Source organism: Ambystoma mexicanum, chromosome 4q (genome assembly GCF_040938575.1).
Source record: "Ambystoma mexicanum isolate Mex_15411 chromosome 4q, UKY_AmexF1_1, whole genome shotgun sequence".
In the NCBI taxonomy this organism is placed as follows: Eukaryota; Metazoa; Chordata; class Amphibia; order Caudata; family Ambystomatidae; genus Ambystoma; species Ambystoma mexicanum.
This window is the reverse complement of record NC_090928.1, coordinates 348,017,169-348,036,527: the sequence shown is the minus strand read 5'-3', so window position 1 is coordinate 348,036,527 and position 19,359 is coordinate 348,017,169.

Here is a 19,359-nt window from a genome sequence, read left to right as displayed (position 1 = left end):
CGTTCATGTGTAAAACTTCACGCGAACCCCAGTAATACACGTACCCCACTCGCACAGGGCCCTTTCACATGTAAAACTTCCCGCAAACCCCAGTAATACACGTACCCCACTCGCACAGGGCCCTTTGTGTGTGAAACTTCCCGCGCACCCCAGTAATCCAAGTACCCCACTCGCACAGGGCCAATCGCGTGTGAAACTTCCCGCGAACCCCAGTAATACACGTACCCCACTCGCACAGGGCCCTTTCGCGTGTAAAATTTCCTGTGAACCCCAGTAATACACGTACCCCACTCGCACAGGGCCCTTCGCATGTGAAATTCCCGCGCACCCCAGTAATACACATACCCCACTTGCACAGGGCCCTTTCGCGTGTAAAACTTCCCGCGAACCCCAGTAATACACGTACCCCACTCGCACAGGGCCCTTTCACGTTTAAAACTTCCCGCGCACCCCATTAATACACGTACTTCACTAGCACAAGGCCAATCGCGTGTGAAACTTCCCGTGAACCCCAGTAATACACGTACCCCACTCGCACAGGGCCCGTTCATATGTAAAACTTCACGCGATCCCCAGTAATACACGTACCCCACTCGCACAGGGCCCTTTCACATGTAAAACTTCCCGCAAACCCCAGTAATACACGTACCCCACTCGCACAGGGCCCTTTGTGTGTGAAACTTCCCGCGCACCCCAGTAATCCAAGTACCCCACTCGCACAGGGCTAATAGCGTGTGAAACTTCCCGCGAACCCCAGTAATACACGTACCCCACTCGCACAGGGCCCTTTCGCGTGTAAAATTTCCCGTGAACCCCAGTAATACACGTACCCCACTCGCACAGGGCCCTTCGCATGTGAAATTCCCGCGCACCCCAGTAATACACATACCCCACTCGCACAGGGCTAATAGCGTGTGAAACTTCCCGCGAACCCCAGTAATACACGTACCCCACTCGCACAGGGCCCTTTCGCGTGTAAAATTTCCCGTGAACCCCAGTAATACACGTACCCCACTCGCACAGGGCCCTTCGCATGTGAAATTCCCGCGCACCCCAGTAATACACATACCCCACTCGCACAGGGACAATCTCGTGTGAAACTTCCCGCGAACCCCAGTAATACAAGTACCCCACTCGCACAGGGCCCTTTCGTGTGTAAAACTTCCTGCGAACCCCAGTAATACACGCACACCACTCGCACAGGGCCAATCGAGTGTGAAACTTCCCGCGCACCCCAGTAATACTCATACCCCACTCGCACAGGCACAATCTCGTGTGAAAATTCCTGTGAACCCCAGTAATACACGTACCCCACTCGCACAGGGCCCTTTCGCGTGTGAAAGTTCCTGTGAACCCCAGTAATACACGTACCCCACTCGCACAGGGCCCTTTCGTGTGTATGACTTCCCGCAAACCCCAGTAATACACGTACCCCACTCGCACAGGGCCAATCGCGTGTGAAACTTCACGCGAACCCCAGTAATGCACGTACCCCACTCGCAATGGGCCCTTTCGCATGTAAAACTTCCTGCGAACCCCAGTAATACACGTACCCCACTCGCACAGGGCCAATCGTGTGTGAAACTTCCCGCAAACCCCAGTAATACACGTACCCCACTCGCACAGGGCTAATCGCGTGTTAAACTTCCCGCGAACCCCAGTAATACATGTACCCCACTCGCACAGGGCCCTTTCACGTGTAAAACGTCCCATGAATCCCAGTAATACACGAACCCCACTCGCACAGGGCCCTTCATGTGTGAAACTTCCTGCGCACCCCAGTAATACACATACCCCACTCGCACAGGGCCAATCGAGTGTTAAACTTCCCGCGCACCCCAGTAATACACATACCCCACTCGCACAGGCACAATCTCGTGTGAAAATTCCTGTGAACCCCAGTAATACACGTACCCCACTCGCACAGGGCTCTTTCGCGTGTGAAAGTTCCTGTGAACCCCAGTAATACACGTACCCCACTCGCACAGGGCCCTTTCGTGTGTATGACTTCCCGCAAACCCCAGTAATACACGTACCCCACTCGCACAGGGCCAATCGCGTGTGAAACTTCACGCGAACCCCAGTAATGCACGTACCCCACTCGCAATGGGCCCTTTCGCATGTAAAACTTCCTGCGAACCCCAGTAATACACGTACCCCACTCGCACAGGGCCAATCGTGTGTGAAACTTCCCGCAAACCCCAGTAATACACGTACCCCACTCGCACAGGGCTAATCGCGTGTTAAACTTCCCGCGAACACCAGTAATACATGTACCCCACTCGCACAGGGCCCTTTCACGTGTAAAATGTCCCATGAATCCCAGTAATACACAAACCCCACTCGCACAGGGCCCTTCATGTGTGAAACTTCCTGCGCACCCCAGTAATACACATACCCCATTCGCACAGGGCCCTTTCGCGTGTGAAACTTCCCGTGCACCCCAGTAATATATGTACCCCACTCGCAGAGGGCCAATCGCGTTTGAAACTTCCCGCGCACCCCAGTAATATACATACCCCACTCGCACAGGACCAATCGCGTGTGAAACTTCCCGCGAACCCCAGTGATACACGTACCCCACTCACACAGGGCCCTTTCGCATGTAAAACTTCCAGCGAACCCCAGTATTACACGTACCCCACTCGCACAGGTCCCTTTCATGTGTAAAACTTCCCGCGCACCCCAGTAATACACGTACCCCACTCGCACAGGGCCAATCGCGTGTGAAACTTCCGTGAACCCCAGTAATACACGTACCCCACTCGCACAGGGCCCTTTCGTGTGTAAAACTTCCCTCGAACCCAGTAATACACGTACCCCACTCGCACAGGGCCAATCGCGTGTGAAACTTCACGCGAACCCCAGTAATACACGTACCCCACTCGCACAGGGCCCTTTCGCGTGTAAAACTTCCCACGAACCCCAGTAATACACGTACCCCACTCGCACAGGGCCCTTTCGCGTGTAAAATTTCCCGTGAACCCCAATAATACACGCACCCCACTCGCACATGGCCAATCGCGTGTGAAACTTCCTGCGCACCCCAGTAATACACGTACCCCACTCGCACAGGGCCAATCGCGTGTGAAACTTCCCATGAACCCCAGTAATACACGTATCCCATTCGCACAGGTCATTTCGTGTGTAAAACTTCCCGCGAACCCAGTAATACACGTACCCCACTCGCACAGGGCCAAACGCGTGTGAAACTTCACGCGAACCCCAGTAATACACGTACCCCACTCGCACAGGTTCCTTTCGCATGTAAAACTTCCCGCGAACCCCAGTAATACACGTACCCCACTCGCACAGGGCCCTTCGTGTATGAAACTTCCCGCGCACCCCAGTAATACACATAACCCACTCGCACAGGGCCAATCACGTGTGAAACTTCCCGCAAACCCCAGTAATACACGTACCCCACTCGCACAGGGCCAATCGCATGTGAAACTTCACGCGAACCCCAGTAGTACACGTACCCCACTCGCACAGGTTCCTTTCGCATGTAAAACTTCCCGCGAACCCCAGTAATACACGTACCCCACTCGCACAGGGCCCTTCGTCTGTGAAACTTCCCGCGCACCCCAGTAATACACGTAACCCACTCGCACAGGGCCAATCACGTGTGCAACTTCCCGCGAACCCCAGTAATACACGTCCCCCACTCGCACAGGGCCCTTTCGCATGTAAAACTTCCCGCGAACCCCAGTAATACACGTACCCCACTCGCACAGGGCCCTTTCACGTGTAAAACTTCCCACGCACCCCAGTAATACACATACCCCACTCGCACAGGGCAAATCGCGTGTGAAACTTCCCGTGAACCCCAGTAATACACGTACCCCACTCGCACAGGGCCCTTTTATGTGTAAAACTTCCTGCAAACCCCAGTTATACACGTACCCCACTCGCAGATGGCCAATCACGTGTGAAACTTCACGCGAACCCCAGTAATACACGTACCCCACTTGCACAGGGCCCTTTCGCGTGTAAAACTGCCTGCGAACCCCAGTAATACACGTACCCCACTCGCACAGGGCCCTTTCGCGTGTAAAACTTCCTGCGAACCCCATTAATACACGAACCCCACTCGCACAGGGCCCTTCGCGTGTGAAAGTTCCCGCACACCCCAGTAATACACATACCCCACTCGCACAGGGCCAATCACGTGTGAAACTTCCCGCGAACCCCAGTGATACACATACCCCACTTGCACAGGGCCCTTTCGCGTGTAAAACTTCCTGCGAACCCCAGTAATACACGTTACCCACTCGCACAGAGCCAATCATGTGTGAAACTTCCTGTGAACCCCAGTAATACATGTACTCCACTCGCACAGGGCCCTTTCGTGTGTATAACTTCCCGCGAACCCCAGTAATACACGTACCCCACTCGCACAGGGCCAATCGCGTGTGAAACTTCACGCGAACCCCAGTAATGCATGTACCCCACTCGCACAGGGCCCTTTCGCATGTAAAACTTCCTGCGAACCCCAGTAATACACGTACCCCACTCGCACAGGGCCCTTCATGTGTGAAACTTCCCGCGCACTCCAGTAATACACGTACCCCACTCGCACAGGGCCAATCGCGTGTGAAACTTCCCGCGAACCCCAGTAATACACCTACCCAACTCGCACAGGGCCCTTTCGCATGTAAAACTTCCCACGAACCCCAGTAATACACATACCCCACTCGCACAGGGCCAATCGCGTGTGAAACTTCCCGCGCACCCCAGTAATACATGTACCCCACTCGCATAGGGCCAATCGCGTGTGAAACTTCCCGCGCACCCAGTAATATACGTACCCCACTCGCACAGGTCCAATCGCGTGTGAAACTTCCCGTGAACCCCAGTTATACACATACCCCACTCGCAAAGGGCCCTTTCGCATGTTAAACTTCCCGCGAACCCCAGTAATACACATACCCCACTCGCACAGGGCAAATCGCGTGTGAAACTTCCCGTGAACCCCAGTAATACACGTACCCCACTCGCACAGGGCCCTTTCATGTGTAAAACTTCCTGCAAACCCCAGTTATACATGTACCCCACTCGCACATGGCCAATCACGTGTGAAACTTCACGCGAACCCCAGTAATACACGTACCCCACTCGCACAGGGCCCTTTCGCGTGTAAAACTGCCTGCGAACCCCAGTAATACACGTACCCCACTCGCACAGGGCCCTTTCGCATGTAAAACTTCCCGCGAACTGCAGTAATACACACACCCCACTCGTACAGGGCCAATCGTGTGTGAAACTTCCCGCGCACCCCAGTAATACACATACCCCACTCGCACAGGGCCAATCGCGTGTGAAACTTCCCATGAACCCCTGTAATACACGTACCCCACTCGCACAGGGCATTTCATGTGTAAAACTTCCCGCGAACCCAGTAATACACGTACCCCACTCGCACAGGGCCAATCGCGTGTGAAACTTCACGCGAACCCCAGTAATACACGTACCCCACTCGCACAGGTTCCTTTCACATGTAAAACTTCCCGCGAACCCCAGTAATACACGCACCCCACTCGCACAGGGCCCTTCGTGTGTGAAACTTCCCGCGCACCCCAGTAATGCACGTAACCCACTCGCACAGGGCCAGTCGCATGTGAAACTTCCCACGAACCCCAGTAATACACGTACCCCACTCGCACAGGGCCCTTTCGCGTGTAAAACTTCCTGCGAACCCCATTAATACACGAACCCCACTCGCACAGGGCCCTTCGCGTCTGAAACTTCCCGCGCACCCCAGTAATACACATACCCCACTCGCACAGGGCCAATCGCGTGTGAAACTTCCCGCGAACCCCAGTGATACACATACCCCACTTGCACAGGGCCCTTTCGCGTGTAAAACTTCCCGCGAACCCCAGTAATAGACATACCCCACTCGCACAGGGCCCTTTCACATTTAAAACTTCCCGCGCACCCCAGTAATACACGTACTTCACTAGCACAAGGCCAATCGCGTGTGAAACTTCCAGTGAACCCCAGCAATACATGTACCCCACTCGCACAGGGCCCGTTCGTGTGTAAAACTTCACGCGAACCCCAGTAATACACGTACCCCACTCGCACAGGGCCCTTTCACATGTAAAACTTCCCGCAAACCCCAGTAATACACGTACCCCACTCGCACAGGGCCCTTTGTGTGTGAAACTTCCCGCGCACCCCAGTAATCCAAGTACCCCACTCGCACAGGGCCAATCGCGTGTGAAACTTCCCGCGAACCCCAGTAATACACGTACCCCACTCGCACAGGGCCCTTTCGCGTGTAAAATTTCCCGCGAACCCCAGTAATACACGTGCCCCACTCGCACAGGGCCCTTCGCATGTGAAATTCCCGCGCACCCCAGTAATACACATACCCCACTTGCACAGGGCCCTTTCGCGTGTAAAACTTCCTGCGAACCCCAGTAATACACGTACCCCACTCGCACAGGGCCCTTTCACGTTTAAAACTTCCCGCGCACCCCAATAATACACATACCCCACTCGCACAGGGCAAATCGCGTGTGAAACTTCCCGTGAACCCCAGTAATACACGTACCCCACACGCACAGGGCCCTTTCATGTGTAAAACTTCCCGCGAACCCAGTAATACACGTACCCCACTCGCACAGGGCCAATCGGGTTTGAAACTTCACGCGAACCCCATTAATACACGTACCCCACTCGCACAGGTTCCTTTCACATGTAAAACTTCCCGCGAACCCCAGTAATACACGTACCCCACTCGCACAGGGCCCTTCGTGTGTGAAACTTCCCACGCACCCCAGTAATACACGTAACCCATTCGCACAGGGCCAATCGCGTGTGAAACTTCCCACGAACCCCAGTAATACACGTACCCCACTCGCACAGGGCCCTTTCGCGTGTAAAACTTCCTGCGAACCCCATTAATACACGAACCCACTCGCACAGGGCCCTTCGCGTGTGAAAGTTCCCGCACACCCCAGTAATACACATACCCCACTCGCACAGGGCCAATCACGTGTGAAACTTCCCGCGAACCCCAGTGATACACATACCCCACTTGCACAGGGCCCTTTCGCGTGTAAAACTTCCCGCGAAACCCAGTAATACACGTAACCCACTCGCACAGAGCCAATCATGTGTGAAACTTCCTGTGAACCCCAGTAATACATGTACTCCACTCGCACAGGGCCCTTTCGTGTGTATAACTTCCCGCAAACCCCAGTAATACACGTACCCCACTCGCACAGGGCCAATCGCGTGTGAAACTTTACGCGAACCCCAGTAATGCATGTACCCCACTCGCACAGGGCCCTTTCGCATGTAAAACTTCCCGCAAACCCCAATAATACACGTACCCCACTCGCACAGGGCCCTTCATGTGTGAAACTTCCCGCGCACTCCAGTAATACACGTATCCCACTCGCACAGGGCCAAACACGTGTGAAACTTCCTGCGAACCCCAGTAATACACGTACCCCACTCGCACAGGGCCAATCGCGTGTGAAACTTCCCGCGAACCCCAGTAATACACCTACCCAACTCGCACAGGGCCCTTTCGCGTGTAAAACTTCCCACGAACCCCAGTAATACACATACCCCACTCGCACAGGGCCAATCGCGTGTGAAACTTCCTGCGCACCCCAGTAATACATGTACCCCACTCGCATAGGGCCAATCGCGTGTGAAACTTCCCGCGCACCCCAGTAATATACGTACCCCACTCGCACAGGTCCAATCGCGTGTGAAACTTCCCGTGAACCCCAGTTATACACATACCCCACTCGCACAGGGCCCTTTCGCATGTAAAACTTCCCGCGAACCCCAGTAATACACATACCCCACTCGCACAGGGCAAATCGCGTGTGAAACTTCCCGTGAACCCCAGTAATACACGTACCCCACTCGCACAGGGCCCTTTCATGTGTAAAACTTCCTGCAAACCCCAGTTATACATGTACCCCACTCGCACATGGCCAATCACGTGTGAAACTTCACGCGAACCCCAGTAATACACGTACCCCACTCGCACAGGGCCCTTTCGCGTGTAAAACTGCCTGCGAACCCCAGTAATACACGTACCCCACTCGCACAGGGCCCTTTCGCATGTAAAACTTCCTGCGCACCCCAGTAATACATGTACCCCACTCGCATAGGGCCAATCGCGTGTGAAACTTCCCGCGCACCCCAGTAATATACGTACCCCACTCGCACAGGTCCAATCGCGTGTGAAACTTCCCGTGAACCCCAGTTATACACATACCCCACTCGCACAGGGCCCTTTCGCATGTAAAACTTCCCGCGAACCCCAGTAATACACATACCCCACTCGCACAGGGCAAATCGCGTGTGAAACTTCCCGTGAACCCCAGTAATACACGTACCCCACTCGCACAGGGCCCTTTCATGTGTAAAACTTCCTGCAAACCCCAGTTATACATGTACCCCACTCGCACATGGCCAATCACGTGTGAAACTTCACGCGAACCCCAGTAATACACGTACCCCACTCGCACAGGGCCCTTTCGCGTGTAAAACTGCCTGCGAACCCCAGTAATACACGTACCCCACTCGCACAGGGCCCTTTCGCATGTAAAACTTCCCAAGAACCGCAGTAATACACGCACCCCACTCGCACAGGGCCAATCGCGTGTGAAACTTCCCGCGCACCCCAGTAATACACATACCCCACTCGCACAGGGCCAATCGCGTGTGAAACTTCCCATGAACCCCTGTAATACACGTACCCCACTCGCACAGGGCATTTCATGTGTAAAACTTCCCGCGAACCCAGTAATACACGTACCCCACTCGCACAGGGCCAATCGCGTGTGAAACTTCACGCGAACCCCAGTAATACACGTACCCCACTCGCACAGGTTCCTTTCACATGTAAAACTTCCCGCGAACCCCAGTAATACACGTACCCCACTCCCACAGGGCCCTTCGTGTGTGAAACTTCCCGCGCACCCCAGTAATGCACATAACCCACTCGCACAGGGCCAATCGCGTGTGAAACTTCCCACGAACCCCAGTAATACACGTACCCCACACGCACAGGGCCCTTCGTGTGTGAAACTTCCCGCGCACCCCAGTAATGCACGTAACCCACTCGCACAGGGCCAGTCGCGTGTGAAACTTCCCACGAACCCCAGTAATACACGTACCCCACTCGCACAGGGCCCTTTCGCGTGTAAAACTTCCTGCGAACCCCATTAATACACGAACCCCACTCGCACAGGGCCCTTTGCGTGTGAAACTTCCCGCGCACCCCAGTAATACACATAGCCCACTCGCACAGGGCCAATCGCGTGTGAAACTTCCCGCGAACCCCAGTGATACACATACCCCACTTGCACAGGGCCCTTTCGCGTGTAAAACTTCCCGCGAACCCCAATAATAGACGTACCCCACTCGCACAGGGCCCTTTCACATTTAAAACTTCCCGCGCACCCCAGTAATACATGTACTTCACTAGCACAAGGCCAATCGCGTGTGAAACTTCCAGTGAACCCCAGCAATACATGTACCCCACTCGCACAGGGCCCGTTCGTGTGTAAAACTTCACGCAAACCCCAGTAATACACGTACCCCACTCGCACAGGGCCCGTTCATGTGTAAAACTTCACGCGAACCCCAGTAATACACGTACCCCACTCGCACAGGGCCCTTTCACATGTAAAACTTCCCGCAAACCCCAGTAATACACGTACCCCACTCGCACAGGGCCCTTTGTGTGTGAAACTTCCCGCGCACCCCAGTAATCCAAGTACCCCACTCGCACAGGGCCAATCGCGTGTGAAACTTCCCGCGAACCCCAGTAATACACGTACCCCACTCGCACAGGGCCCTTTCGCGTGTAAAATTTCCCGTGAACCCCAGTAATACACGTACCCCACTCGCACAGGGCCCTTCGCATGTGAAATTCCCGCGCACCCCAGTAATACACATACCCCACTTGCACAGGGCCCTTTCGCGTGTAAAACTTCCCGCGAACCCCAGTAATACACGTACCCCACTCGCACAGGGCCCTTTCATATGTAAAACTTCACGCGATCCCCAGTAATACACGTACCCCACTCGCACAGGGCCCTTTCACATGTAAAACTTCCCGCAAACCCCAGTAATACACGTACCCCACTCGCACAGGGCCCTTTGTGTGTGAAACTTCCCGCGCACCCCAGTAATCCAAGTACCCCACTCGCACAGGGCCCTTTCGCGTGTAAAATTTCCCGTGAACCCCAGTAATACACGTACCCCACTCGCACAGGGCCCTTCGCATGTGAAATTCCCGCGCACCCCAGTAATACACATACCCCACTCGCACAGGGCTAATAGCGTGTGAAACTTCCCGCGAACCCCAGTAATACACGTACCCCACTCGCACAGGGCCCTTTCGCGTGTAAAATTTCCCGTGAACCCCAGTAATACACGTACCCCACTCGCACAGGGCCCTTCGCATGTGAAATTCCCGCGCACCCCAGTAATACACATACCCCACTCGCACAGGGACAATCTCGTGTGAAACTTCCCGCGAACCCCAGTAATACAAGTACCCCACTCGCACAGGGCCCTTTCGTGTGTAAAACTTCCTGCGAACCCCAGTAATACACGCACACCACTCGCACAGGGCCAATCGAGTGTGAAACTTCCCGCGCACCCCAGTAATACACATACCCCACTCGCACAGGCACAATCTCGTGTGAAAATTCCTGTGAACCCCAGTAATACACGTACCCCACTCGCACAGGGCCCTTTCGCGTGTGAAAGTTCCTGTGAACCCCAGTAATACACGTACCCCACTCGCACAGGGCCCTTTCGTGTGTATGACTTCCCGCAAACCCCAGTAATACACGTACCCCACTCGCACAGGGCCAATCGCGTGTGAAACTTCACGCGAACCCCAGTAATGCACGTACCCCACTCGCAATGGGCCCTTTCGCATGTAAAACTTCCTGCGAACCCCAGTAATACACGTACCCCACTCGCACAGGGCCAATCGTGTGTGAAACTTCCCGCAAACCCCAGTAATACACGTACCCCACTCGCACAGGGCTAATCGCGTGTTAAACTTCCCGCGAACCCCAGTAATACATGTACCCCACTCGCACAGGGCCCTTTCACGTGTAAAACGTCCCATGAATCCCAGTAATACACGAACCCCACTCGCACAGGGCCCTTCATGTGTGAAACTTCCTGCGCACCCCAGTAATACACATACCCCACTCGCACAGGGCCAATCGAGTGTTAAACTTCCCGCGCACCCCAGTAATACACATACCCCACTCGCACAGGCACAATCTCGTGTGAAAATTCCTGTGAACCCCAGTAATACACGTACCCCACTCGCACAGGGCCCTTTCGCGTGTGAAAGTTCCTGTGAACCCCAGTAATACACGTACCCCACTCGCACAGGGCCCTTTCGTGTGTATGACTTCCCGCAAACCCCAGTAATACACGTACCCCACTCGCACAGGGCCAATCGCGTGTGAAACTTCACTCGAACCCCAGTAATGCACGTACCCCACTCGCAATGGGCCCTTTCGCATGTAAAACTTCCTGCGAACCCCAGTAATACACGTACCCCACTCGCACAGGGCCAATCGTGTGTGAAACTTCCCGCAAACCCCAGTAATACACGTACCCCACTCGCACAGGGCTAATCTCGTGTTAAACTTCCCGCGAACCCCAGTAATACATGTACCCCACTCGCACAGGGCCCTTTCACGTGTAAAACGTCCCATGAATCCCAGTAATACACAAACCCCACTCGCACAGGGCCCTTCATGTGTGAAACTTCCTGCGCACCCCAGTAATACACATACCCCACTCGCACAGGGCCCTTTCGCGTGTGAAACTTCCCGTGCACCCCAGTAATATATGTACCCCACTCGCAGAGGGCCAATCGCGTTTGAAACTTCCCGCGCACCCCAGTAATATACATACCCCACTCGCACAGGACCAATCGCGTGTGAAACTTCCCGCGAACCCCAGTGATACACGTACCCCACTCACACAGGGCCCTTTCGCATGTAAAACTTCCAGCGAACCCCAGTATTACACGTACCCCACTCGCACAGGTCCCTTTCATGTGTAAAACTTCCCGCGCACCCCAGTAATACACGTACCCCACTCGCACAGGGCCAATCGCGTGTGAAACTTCCGTGAACCCCAGTAATACACGTACCCCACTCGCACAGGGCCCTTTCGTGTGTAAAACTTCCCTCGAACCCAGTAATACACGTACCCCACTCGCACAGGGCCAATCGCGTGTGAAACTTCACGCGAACCCCAGTAATACACGTACCCCACTCGCACAGGGCCCTTTCGCGTGTAAAACTTCCCACGAACCCCAGTAATACACGTACCCCACTCGCACAGGGCCCTTTCGCGTGTAAAATTTCCCGTGAACCCCAATAATACACGCACCCCACTCGCACATGGCCAATCGCGTGTGAAACTTCCTGCGCACCCCAGTAATACACGTACCCCACTCGCACAGGGCCAATCGCGTGTGAAACTTCCCATGAACCCCAGTAATACACGTACCCCATTCGCACAGGTCATTTCGTGTGTAAAACTTCCCGCGAACCCAGTAATACACGTACCCCACTCGCACAGGGCCAAACGCGTGTGAAACTTCACGCGAACCCCAGTAATACACGTACCCCACTCGCACAGGTTCCTTTCGCATGTAAAACTTCCCGCGAACCCCAGTAATACACGTACCCCACTCGCACAGGGCCCTTCGTGTATGAAACTTCCCGCGCACCCCAGTAATACACATAACCCACTCGCACAGGGCCAATCACGTGTGAAACTTCCCGCAAACCCCAGTAATACACGTACCCCACTCGCACAGGGCCAATCGCATGTGAAACTTCACGCGAACCCCAGTAGTACACGTACCCCACTCGCACAGGTTCCTTTCGCATGTAAAACTTCCCGCGAACCCCAGTAATACACGTACCCCACTCGCACAGGGCCCTTCGTGTGTGAAACTTCCCGCGCACCCCAGTAATACACGTAACCCACTCGCACAGGGCCAATCACGTGTGCAACTTCCCGCGAACCCCAGTAATACACGTCCCCCACTCGCACAGGGCCCTTTCGCATGTAAAACTTCCCGCGAACCCCAGTAATACACGTACCCCACTCGCACAGGGCCCTTTCACGTGTAAAACTTCCCGCGCACCCCAGTAATACACATACCCCACTCGCACAGGGCAAATCGCGTGTGAAACTTCCCGTGAACCCCAGTAATACACGTACCCCACTCGCACAGGGCCCTTTTATGTGTAAAACTTCCTGCAAACCCCAGTTATACACGTACCCCACTCGCACATGGCCAATCACGTGTGAAACTTCACGCGAACCCCAGTAATACACGTACCCCACTTGCACAGGGCCCTTTCGCGTGTAAAACTGCCTGCGAACCCCAGTAATACACGTACCCCACTTGCACAGGGCCCTTTCGCATGTAAAACTTCCCGCGAACCGCAGTAATACACGCACCCCACTCGCACAGGGCCAATCGCGTGTGAAACTTCCCGCGCACCCCAGTAATACACATACCCCACTCGCACAGGGCCCTTCGCATGTGAAATTCCCGCGCACCCCAGTAATACACATACCCCACTTGCACAGGGCCCTTTCGCGTGTAAAACTTCGCGCGAACCCCAGTAATACACGTACCCCACTCGCACAGGGCCCTTTCACGTTTAAAACTTCCCGCGCACCCCAGTAATACACGTACTTCACTAGCACAAGGCCAATCGCGTGTGAAACTTCCCGTGAACCCCAGTAATACACGTACCCCACTCGCACAGGGCCCGTTCATATGTAAAACTTCACGCGATCCCAAGTAATACACGTACCCCACTCGCACAGGGCCCTTTCACATGTAAAACTTCCCGCAAACCCCAGTAATACACGTACCCCACTCGCACAGGGCCCTTTGTGTGTGAAACTTCCCGCGCACCCCAGTAATCCAAGTACCCCACTCGCACAGGGCTAATCGCGTGTGAAACTTCCCGCGAACCCCAGTAATACACGTACCCCACTCGCACAGGGCCCTTTCGCGTGTAAAATTTCCAGTGAACCCCAGTAATACACGTACCCCACTCGCACAGGGCCCTTCGCATGTGAAATTCCCGCGCACCCCAGTAATACACATACCCCACTCGCACAGGGACAATCTCGTGTGAAACTTCCCGCGAACCCCAGTAATACAAGTACCCCACTCGCACAGGGCCCTTTCGTGTGTAAAACTTCCTGCGAACCCCAGTAATACACGCACACCACTCGCACAGGGCCAATCGAGTCTGAAACTTCCCGCGCACCCCAGTAATACACATACCCCACTCGCACAGGCACAATCTCGTGTGAAAATTCCTGTGAACCCCAGTAATACACGTACCCCACTCGCACAGGGCCCTTTCGCGTGTGAAAGTTCCTGTGAACCCCAGTAATACACGTACCCCACTCGCACAGGGCCCTTTCGTGTGTATGACTTCCCGCAAACCCCAGTAATACACGTACCCCACTCGCACAGGGCCAATCGCGTGTGAAACTTCACGCGAACCCCAGTAATGCACGTACCCCACTCGCACAGGGCCCTTTCGCATGTAAAACTTCCTGCGAACCCCAGTAATACACGTACCCCACTCGCACAGGGCCCTTCCTGTGTGAAACTTCCCGCGCACTCCAGTAATACACGTACCCCACTCGCACAGGGCCAATCGTGTGTGAAACTTCCCGCAAACCCCAGTAATACACGTACCCCACTCGCACAGGGCTAATCGCGTGTTAAACTTCCCGCGAACCCCAGTAATACATGTACCCCACTCGCACAGGGCCCTTTCACGTGTAAAACGTCCCATGAATCCCAGTAATACACGAACCCCACTCGCACAGGGCCCTTCATGTGTGAAACTTCCTGCGCACCCCAGTAATACACATACCCCACTCGCACAGGGCCCTTTCGCGTGTGAAACTTCCCGTGCACCCCAGTAATATATGTACCCCACTCGCAGAGGGCCAATCGCGTTTGAAACTTCCCGCGCACCCCAGTAATATACATACCCCACTCGCACAGGACCAATCGCGTGTGAAACTTCCCGCGAACCCCAGTGATACACATACCCCACTCACACAGGGCCCTTTCGCATGTAAAACTTCCAGCGAACCCAAGTATTACACGTACCCCACTCGCACAGGTCCCTTTCATGTGTAAAACTTCCCGCGCACCCCAGTAATACACGTACCCCACTCGCACAGGGCCAATCGCGTGTGAAACTTCCGTGAACCCCAGTAATACACGTACCCCACTCGCACAGGGCCCTTTCGTGTGTAAAACTTCCCGCGAACCCAGTAATACACGTACCCCACTCGCACAGGGCCAATCGCGTGTGAAACTTCACGCGAACCCCAGTAATACACGTACCCCACTCGCACAGGGCCCTTTCGCGTGTAAAACTTCCCACGAACCCCAGTAATACACGTACCCCACTCGCACAGGGCCCTTTCGCGTGTAAAATTTCCCGTGAACCCCAATAATACACGCACCCCACTCGCACATGGCCAATCGCGTGTGAAACTTCCTGCGCACCCCAGTAATACACGTACCCCACTCGCACAGGGCCAATCGCGTGTGAAACTTCCTATGAACCCCAGTAATACACGTACCCCATTCGCACAGGTCATTTCGTGTGTAAAACTTCCCGCGAACCCAGTAATACACGTACCCCACTCGCACAGGGCCAATCGCGTGTGAAACTTCACGCAAACCCCAGTAATACACGTACCCCACTCGCACAGGTTCCTTTCGCATGTAAAACTTCCCGCGAACCCCAGTAATACACGTACCCCACTCGCACAGGGCCCTTCGTGTATGAAACTTCCCGCGCACCCCAGTAATACACATAACCCACTCGCACAGGGCCAATCATGTGTGAAACTTCCCGCAAACCCCAGTAATACACGTACCCCACTCGCACAGGGCCAATCGCATGTGAAACTTCACGCGAACCCCAGTAGTACACGTACCCCACTCGCACAGGTTCCTTTCGCATGTAAAACTTCCCGCGAACCCCAGTAATACACGTACCCCACTCGCACAGGGCCCTTTCACGTGTAAAACTTCCCGCGCACCCCAGTAATACACGTACCCCACTCGCACAGGGCCCTTCATGTGTGAAACTTCCCGCGCACCCCAGTAATACACGTAACCCACTCGCACAGGGCCAATCACGTGTGAAACTTCCCGCGAACCCCAGTAATACACGTCCCCCACTCGCACAGGGCCCTTTCGCATGTAAAACTTCCCGCGAACCCCAGTAATACACGTACCCCACTCGCACAGGGCCCTTTCACGTGTAAAACTTCCCGCGCACCCCAGTAATACACATACCCCACTCGCACAGGGCAAATCGCGTGTGAAACTTCCTGTGAACCCCAGTAATCCAAGTACCCCACTCGCACAGGGCCAAACGCGTGTGAAACTTCACGCGAACCCCAGTAATACACGTAGCCCACTCGCACAGGTTCCTTTCGCATGTAAAACTTCCCGCGAACCCCAGTAATACACGTACCCCACTCGCACAGGGCCCTTCGTGTGTGAAACTTCCCGCGCACCCCAGTAATACACGTAACCCACTCGCACAGGGCCAATCACGTGTGAAACTTCCCGCGAACCCCAGTAATACACGTCCCCCACTCGCACAGGGCCCTTTCGCATGTAAAACTTCCCGCGAACCCCAGTAATACACGTACCCCACTCGCACAGGGCCCTTTCACGTGTAAAACTTCCCGCGCACCCCAGTAATACACATACCCCACTCGCACAGGGCAAATCGCGTGTGAAACTTCCCGTGAACCCCAGTAATCCAAGTACCCCACTCGCACAGGGCCAAACGCGTGTGAAACTTCACGCGAACCCCAGTAATACACGTAGCCCACTCGCACAGGTTCCTTTCGCATGTAAAACTTCCCGCGAACCCCAGTAATACACGTCCCTCACTCGCACAGGGCCCTTTCGCATGTAAAACTTCCCGCGAACCCCAGTAATACACGTACCCCACTCGCACAGGGCCCTTTCACGTGTAAAACTTCCCGCGCACCCCAGTAATACACATACCCCACTCGCACAGGGCAAATCGCGTGTGAAACTTCCCGTGAACCCCAGTAATCCAAGTACCCCACTCGCACAGGGCCAAACGCGTGTGAAACTTCACGCGAACCCCAGTAATACACGTAGCCCACTCGCACAGGTTCCTTTCGCATGTAAAACTTCCCGCGAACCCCAGTAATACACGTACCCCACTCGCACAGGGCCCTTCGTGTATGAAACTTCCCGCGCACCCCAGTAATACACATAACCCACTCGCACAGGGCCAATCACGTGTGAAACTTCCCGCAAACCCCAGTAATACACGTACCCCACTCGCACAGGGCCAATCGCATGTGAAACTTCACGCGAACCCCAGTAGTACACGTACCCCACTCGCACAGGTTCCTTTCGCATGTAAAACTTCCCGCGAACCCCAGTAATACACGTACCCCACTCGCACAGGGCCCTTCGTGTGTGAAACTTTCCGCGCACCCCAGTAATACACGTAACCCACTCGCACAGGGCCAATCACGTGTGAAACTTCCCGCGAACCCCAGTAATACACGTCCCCCACTCGCACAGGGCCCTTTCGCATGTAAAACTTCCCGCGAACCCCAGTAATACACGTACCCCACTCGCACAGGGCCCTTTCACGTGTAAAACTTCCCGCGCACCCCAGTAATACACATACCCCACTCGCACAGGGCAAATCGCGTGTGAAACTTCCCGTGAACCCCAGTAATACACGTACCCCACTCGCACAGGGCCCTTTTATGTGTAAAACTTCCTGCAAACCCCAGTTATACACATACCCCACTCGCACATGGCCAATCACGTGTGAAACTTCACGCGAACCCCAGTAATACACGTACCCCACTCGCACAGGGCCCTTTTATGTGTAAAACTTCCTGCAAACCCCAGTTATACACGTACCCCACTCGCACAGGGCAAATCGCGTGTGAAACTTCCCGTGAACCCCAGTAATACACCTACCCCACTCGCTCAGGGCCCTTTTATGTGTAAAACTTCCCGCGAACCGCAGTAATACACGCACCCCACTCGCACAGGGCCAATCGCGCGTGAAACTTCCCGCGAACCGCAGTAATACACGCACCCCACTCGCACAGGGCCAATCGCGTGTGAAACTTCCCGCGCACCCCAGTAATACACATACCCCACTCGCACAGGGCCCTTCGCATGTGAAATTCCCGCGCACCCCAGTAATACACATACCCCACTTGCACAGGGCCCTTTCGCGTGTAAAACTTCCCGCGAACCCCAGTAATACACGTACCCCACTCGCACAGGGCCATTTCACGTTTAAAACTTCCCGTGAACCCCAGTAATACACGTACCCCACTCGCACAGGGCCCGTTCATATATATGTAAAACTTCACGCGATCCCAAGTAATACACGTACCCCACTCGCACAGGGCCCTTTCACATGTAAAACTTCCCGCAAACCCCAGTAATACACGTACCCCACTCGCACAGGGCCCTTTGTGTGTGAAACTTCCCGCGCACCCCAGTAATCCAAGTACCCCACTCGCACAGGGCTAATCACGTGTGAAACTTCCCGCGAACCCCAGTAATACACGTACCCCACTCGCACAGGGCCCTTTCGCGTGTAAAATTTCCAGTGAACCCCAGTAATACACGTACCCCACTCGCACAGGGCCCTTCGCATGTGAAATTCCCGCGCACCCCAGTAATACACATACCCCACTCGCACAGGGACAATCTCGTGTGAAACTTCCCGCGAACCCCAGTAATACAAGTACCCCACTCGCACAGGGCCCTTTCGTGTGTAAAACTTCCTGCGAACCCCAGTAATACACGCACACCACTCGCACAGGGCCAATCGAGTGTGAAACTTCCCGCGCACCCCAGTAATACACATACCCCACTCGCACAGGCACAATCTCGTGTGAAAATTCCTGTGAACCCCAGTAATACACGTACCCCACTCGCACAGGGCCCTTTCGCGTGTGAAAGTTCCTGTGAACCCCAGTAATACACGTACCCCACTCGCACAGGGCCCTTTCGTGTGTATGACTTCCCGCAAACCCCAGTAATACACGTACCCCACTCGCACAGGGCCAATCGCGTGTGAAACTTCACGCGAACCCCAGTAATGCACGTACCCCACTCGCAATGGGCCCTTTCGCATGTAAAACTTCCTGCGAACCCCAGTAATACACGTACCCCACTCGCACAGGGCCAATCGTGTGTGAAACTTCCCGCAAACCCCAGTAATACAC